Here is a 7024-nt window from a genome sequence, read left to right as displayed (position 1 = left end):
GGCTCTCGTGAACCTGCTGCTTCAAAAGAAATTGAGGGTCTCGGTGAGCTAATCGATGGGAAAAGCTTACTTTCCGGGTTACCCTTCGGACTTTCAGCTGTGGTAAAGGCTCCGAGCCGGAGGAAAGTGATGTTACCTCTTCGACCACCGGGTTACTGGCGCCGGTGTCATCCTGTCAATAAGCAAGTGTTGATAAGGCGGACAGCATCAGACAACATATACTGCAAGAATTTAAAAGATTTAAGGGTTACCTCTGATTCGGAGCTATCGCTTAATTGCAGCAGCTCCGAAGCAGTGGGTCTGTTTCCCTTTTTGCGAGGGGCGGCTCTCTTGGCGGCTTTCTTCGCCTTCCTGGCCTTCTTGGCCGCCTCGTGATCATACTTGACCCGCCAGAATTTATCATCAGCCTGAGAAATACAGTAATGAGCTCTTAGTAAGATGACAGGTAAAACAAAATGGAAAGGTTAAAGTCAGCGGCTTACCGCTGGGGCTGGATTGGTCTTGCAGAACGGGGCTAGCCCGATTCTTCCACAGTCTGCCAGGCTCTCGTTTAAAAGAGCCTTGGTCTCTTCTTCAGCAACGTCTTCTGGAAGATCATTGCGACTGTGCCTCTGCGGGTCATCCTTTCGCCCGGTGTACTCACACATTAAGCCGGGGCGGCGGCTCAATGGGATCACCCGCCATGAGATCCAGACCCGGACCAGGTCAATTCCGTTCAGACCATTGCCTAGCAGGGCTTTGATCTTGTTGATCGTTGGAAGCAGAGGCTGGCGTTCTGCGGCAGTCAGTTTGTCGGATAATGGATGAGTTGGCTCCAGGCGCGTTGGGCGAAAGCCGGGCAGCGGGCTCTCATCAGCCGGGGACGTGTCTTGGCAGTAGAACCAAGTCATGTTCCAGTCCTTGGGGTGACTTGGCGGTTCTGCATAAGGGAACAGACAATCCCTGCGCCGTTGGATGGAGATGCCGCCTAACTCCAGACTTGGACCATTTGCGCACTCGGTTTGGCGGTTCAAATAGAACAGCTCTCTGAAGAGCAGCAGACTCGGCTCTTCTCCAAGATATACTTCACAAAAAACTTGGAAGTTGCAGATGTTGGATATGGAATTGGGTCCTATATCCTGAGGCCGAAGATCAAAGAAGTTGAGCACGTCCCGGAAGAATTTTGAGCCGGGCGGTGCGAAGCCCCGGCTCATATGGTCGGCAAAGATCACTACCTCCCCGTCTCTCGGCTGTGGCCTTTCTTCGGACGGGTCAGGGGCACGGTAGGACATCACTTCCTTCTTAGGCAGATATCCGGATTTAACGAAGTTGGCCAGGGTCTCTTCGGTGACGCTGGATTTCATCCAGTTGCAAGTGATGGGAGCCTTGGGAGGCATGGTGACGGTTGGTGGTCTACGAGGAGGAGAAAAGTGTCCGGGTTAATTATAAGCCGGAGTATATCATTCAAGTTACAATGACGGCTTATGAAGGGAATTAATGGTATGTCTTGATACGGTGGGTTATCTAAGCCGTCGGGGCTTTCAGGATAAGTTGGTCGTCTACGGCTTACTGCGGTTAAGTCGGAAGATACTACAGAGCATGATTCTCTTTAAACCGGAAAGTTCTACGGCGCGTGTTTTCTCTAAGTCGGAAATATAAGCCGCCAAGATTCAAGGACTGCAGTTTTTACTAAGTGTGGTAAACAGATTTCACATATTACAGTAACTTTTTTGGATCAAGGTAGTCGGAGCAGAGAAAGTTCTCTAGACCTAAAAAAACAGAGGCAGGAGAAGTTTTTGAGGTTGAACACAGTTCTTATGCAGTAAAAAGAGGGTTTCTTACAGATGAAATGGGTCTCAAACCTCTACCGCAGTGGCTCTACGCGAGGTTAAGGATCAACCAACTACGGTGGCAACAAGGACTACCGAGTTTGTGGGCAATGGTGACGAACACGAAGAACTGAAGGAACCCTACCGCAGATCTATTCTAGCAAGGCAGAGAAGACTCACCGGAGTTGAGGAAGAGAGGAGGTCGCCGGCGTTATCTGGTCCGGGTCAGGGTGATGCAGCGGCCGGGTCGATGAAGATCAGGGGCGCGACGGCGACGGCGGCGGCAGAAGCTCGGGCAGAGGAACGACAACGCAAGGAAGAAGAAGGAGAGTGTGAGGAGAGAGTGCCGGGCCGGCCTATTTATAAGGTGAGTCATAAGTAGGCGCGGGATTCAAGGAGGCCACGGCGTGGTTATCTCCCCCTCACGGCGCCTCGATTCTCGGAAGGACAGTAAAAGCAAAGATCCGTTGCGGATCTGGCGGAGTAAAAAACGGACTTAATGGAGGATGACGTCACGGCGGATTACCCGGAGTCCAGAGGATGACATCACTCCGGGTTATGACCTTTACATGAATAGAAGCCGGGGATTTTTTTTCTGCAGAGCTGAAGATTGACCCAAGCCGGCTCAAGTCAATCTGGGGCCTAATGTTGAGGATATAGACCTTGGAGTCACCCGCCAGGATGGCCGGGTTACCCTAAGGATCATTACCAGAAGCCCGGAGCTAAGTTTCAGGATAATGGGCCAGAGATGGGCTGAGACCCGGATATGGCTTAAGGCCCGTAGTTACAATCATTGTTGTAGTAGACTTGTAGTGTAAGGCAAGTATTGTTTTAGAGCCCGAGCCGGACACTCTTATGAGCCGGCTCGGGACTCTAAGGGGTGCTGGGCGTCAGCCTCCCTATATAAAAGGACGACCCGGCAGCGGTTTGGGGACGACGGCAATCTCTCCGAGAGCCGGGATAAGTGTTTAGTTCCCTGGCGATCGTAACCCTAATCAATAACACCTCGAACTGGACGTAGGCTTTTACCTTCACCGTAAGGGGCCGAACCAGTATAAACCCTCGTGTTCCTTGTCCCGCATAACCCCTTCAAGCTTCCTAGTTGCGATGGCTCCACGATTAAGTCCTAGCCCAAGGACATCTGCCGTGACAATTCCACGACAGGTATGTAATAGTTTTTTCGTTGGTATAGAACTGCAAGTTATCCGAATTGTGCTGCTAAAACAAAGTTCTTGATATAAGTTACCTATAATCATCCGGCGCGGCTTATATAATATTTTGATAGTAAGACTCATGGCACAGTAGATCTAATACTTCTGTTTGGAAAAGAAGCAATAGAGAAAATTAATTTGCTAGATTTGAAAAGCACAACCCGGTATTTAGTGTGTGGTGAATTGATAGCATCATCACAAACACCATAACAGATAGAGACTTTTTGCCTAATTAGTTAATTAACAACATAAATGAACAAATATACTGGGTGAAGTATGTGTCCATCACCCCTCTGTCTAATACTCATCGCAAGCACCAAAATAAATTATCTTAGTTCTATACAGAAATCCCAACTGATGAAGCTAGCATAACTTCCAAAAGTCGTTCTTGACAGGAAGTCCCGTACTACTAACCTGAAAAAAGAAAATCTAAAAAATATTACTAAAATTCAGAAACAATCAATTAACCAAAAGAGAAGTTATCCAACCAGATATCTTTTTCTAATTACCAACAAAGAATTAATTATGTCCTTGTTAAGCCCAACTGGCGAAACGAGGATAAATTCCAAAAGCCAGTCTTGGCAGGAACTCCTAAACCACTAACCTGAAAAAAGCATATCCATATAGAGATGAGAACCGAAAAACCGTTAGCCAAAATTAGTAGCAAAATTGTACAAGTACCTCTTTTCTAACATAATAACACAACCATCACCTTTTGGAATTGATAAATAACACATGCAAGATTTCACATTTGGAAAGGACCATTGGCTCTAACACAGGTTGATTTTGTGCATCTTAGTGTTCCCACTAGTAGGAAAAGGGGCTTTTACCCCAGTTTGTAAGGGCCTTTTGTCCCGGTTTTCGAACCGGGACTAAAGGGTCGTTACTAAAGCCCTAACCCTTTAGTCCCAGTTAAAACCGGGACTAAAGGGTCGTTACTAAAGCCCTAACCCTTTAGTCCCGGTTCTTACACGAACCGGGACAGAAGGTTCTCCACGTGGCCGCTGCTGCCAGCCCAGGCAGGGGGCCTTTGGTCCCGGTTGGTGCCACCAACCGGGACCAATAGGCAGGGCCTTTTATCCCGGTTGGTGTCACCAACCGGGATCAATAGGCATCCACGCGTCAGCAGCTGGCAGGAGCTGAGGTTTTTGTTTTTTTTTGAAAGGGGGTGGTTTAGGGGTTTTGGGGGGTTAATTTAGGTGTTTCATATATTGTGTTAGCTAGCTAATTAATAAAGAGAAGTGTCCTCTCTTATCTCCGTGCTTGGTCGACGCTATGTACTATATACGTATGGAGAGGAGTAGACACGCTAGCTAGTAATCAAATGAAGGAAACAGAAGATCGTCATGAACATATGCATACAGAGAGAAGTGATATCGACCACCTCTCCTTCTCCGAGAGATTGGTCGAACAACAAGTTCTCGTATATCTATCCGACACTACGGGCTACATATATACAATAATTATCTCTTACAATACAATCTCCTAATTAAATTGTAGGAACACAGGGTCCACATAGTATTCTCCGTTTTCAGCGATCACGTGGTCAAGGAAGAATGCCGCCAATTCCTCTTGAATTCCTCGCATACGATCTGGTGCTAGGAGTTCATCCCGCTTCCGAAACATCTAATTTGAAGAAGGGGGTCAATACATATATATATGAATAAATGAAACTCAACACAAATGATGGTAATAAAATAAAATTGTGAATATTATTGCTTACACACTTCATATTGTTCTTCAGTGTAGCCCCGCTCACAGGTCGTGTAGCGGATGGACTCGCAAACGTAGTATCCACAGTAATTATTCCCGGATTCCTGCCACAACCACTTTACAAGAAATAGAGGTCAATCAAACTGATAAGCAAGCATGCTAAATGGTATTGATGAAACTAGCGCTTGAATCACTAGGAGATGCGCGGAACCTGCTACTATAGTACTTACTTTCGGGTGATTAAATTGCAGCTTCTTCGGCAGTCCCGGAGCTTTTGTGGTGAATTTTCTCCAAACCCTGCCAGACAAAGAAAACAATTACTTGATATCAGGAAATGAACAAAGTTGCTGATATGGTGGATAATGATCGATTTAACTTACTTCTCGAGCATTTGAGTCATGTTCGCATAGTCCTGGGGATCTTTTCGTCTCGAGTCTAAGACGGTTACTACTCCCTGCTCAAGCTTAATCTCTAGGAGAATATAGTGGAAGCTGTGCATGCATGCATAAGTCATCAACTACATTACCATAACCTGGACTAATAAGGGAAACCGAATATGCACAAGACAGTAACACTCACTTGAAGTTGTAAGGAAAGAGTATTATATCTTTGTTTTGATTTAATACCAACGATTGTAGCAAGTTGGCCTCGGCTTCTTTGGGATGTTTTTCAACCGTATATGCATCTATGAGATTTGTGTTAATGAACCCAATATCACCGATTTGTCTTTTCTTCATTTCGGCGATCTTCAATCTGCATAATATAGTGAGGATAATTATAAATACATGCAATGAAAGAGTTGACCTATATAGAGAGACTTAATGACAGAAGTAGTACTACTTACAGACAGTAGCAAGTGATCGTTGTTTTATCGAGGGCCTTTTGATTGTAAAACTGGAAGAAATCCTCAAATGGAACATTCAGCAGTTCAATTCCAATGAGGTCATGCTCCGGTTTAACTCTCAGCGTCAAAGTACTCGTCCCATCAGACTCTCTGCAGGTTTTCATGTACCAATCATGTAATCTTCGCATCATCGTTGTTAGAGATCTTTCATCTTTGACGAGAGGCTTCCCGTAATGGTATTCGTGTTCGTCCACCTCCATGATTTCATAATGTACATCGTCGGGCAGGTAATCTCCAAGATTGCTATAACCGGGCACCATCCTCGGATCATTAGCGACGATGTCTTTTGACACCTTGAGCGGGGGGCACGATCGGTTCGCTTGTTCGCCGAGCTGGGAATTTTTTTTCCCAGCTCGTCGTTCTTTTAACCTTTGATCACTGACAGTACTTCCCGACCGCTCCACTTCGGCATATGTCTTTGCAAGAATGCGCTCATAGTTGCCTCTCAGCGGAGACTTTGGTGGTTTTGTCAGGGCAGCCAGAGTGCGCTTTGCTTTCACCGGATCTACCTTCTCCTCCGGAGGTGGATTTTTCTTTGCTTTCACCCCTTCAAAGAAGTTTGTCACTTCGGCTCGCACGATCTTCCTGGTTTCCTCCTCGGTCCTCTCGTATGGTAACTTCTCTGGAGTCTTCAGAGAAGGACCGAATCTGTATTGCCTCCCGCCTCTGGCAGCTGTACTGCTAGACGCCGGCAGAGCAGACGGAGCGGCTGCGGCTGTCTTCTTTCCTTGCTTACGAGGCGGAGGAGAAGGACTACGACGCGCCGGAGCAGCCGCAGCGGCGGCGGGTCTCTTCCGCCCTTGCTGACGAGGCGAAGAAGGAGGAGGCTGGCTGCTCTGGCGCGCCGGCGCAGGCGGAGAAGGAGGCAGAGTGCCGCCACGCGCCGGAGAAGGAGGCTGAGTGCCCTGATCACTCGCCGGAGGAGGAGGCGGAGGAGGAGGCGGAGTGCCCTTACTCGCCAGAGCCGTCTAGTTCAGAAGCTTGATGAGCTCCTTCCGCCATAGGCATGGAGTCTTCAGAGCAGAACCCAGCCGAGTCTCCCCTTCACCGGTAGGGTGGTCAAGCTGGAGCTCCTCAAATCCCTCCGTTATTTCATCCACCATCACCCTAACATATCCTTGTGGAATCAGCCGGCAGTGGTAGGTTGCGCCGGGTTCAGGAGGTAAAACAGAGCCAACAGCCGCCTTGACTTTGAAGTTCTGCCATTCCGCCATAAGGTGGCAATGTTGAGACTCCGTGATAGCATCCACGGGGTAGCTAGCAGGAGCCGCATGCTCCAGCTGAAGCAGCTCGGTGGAAGCCACGCTGCTTCTCCGCTGAGATGGCGGTGTAGCTTCGGGGGCAGTTTCGGCATGTCGATTGCCGTCTCGTTCCTCTAGCGCTTGAAC

The sequence above is a fragment of the Aegilops tauschii genome, chromosome 7 (genome assembly GCF_002575655.3).
Source record: "Aegilops tauschii subsp. strangulata cultivar AL8/78 chromosome 7, Aet v6.0, whole genome shotgun sequence".
Lineage (NCBI taxonomy): Eukaryota > Viridiplantae > Streptophyta > Magnoliopsida > Poales > Poaceae > Aegilops > Aegilops tauschii.
This window is presented reverse-complemented; position numbering follows the sequence as displayed.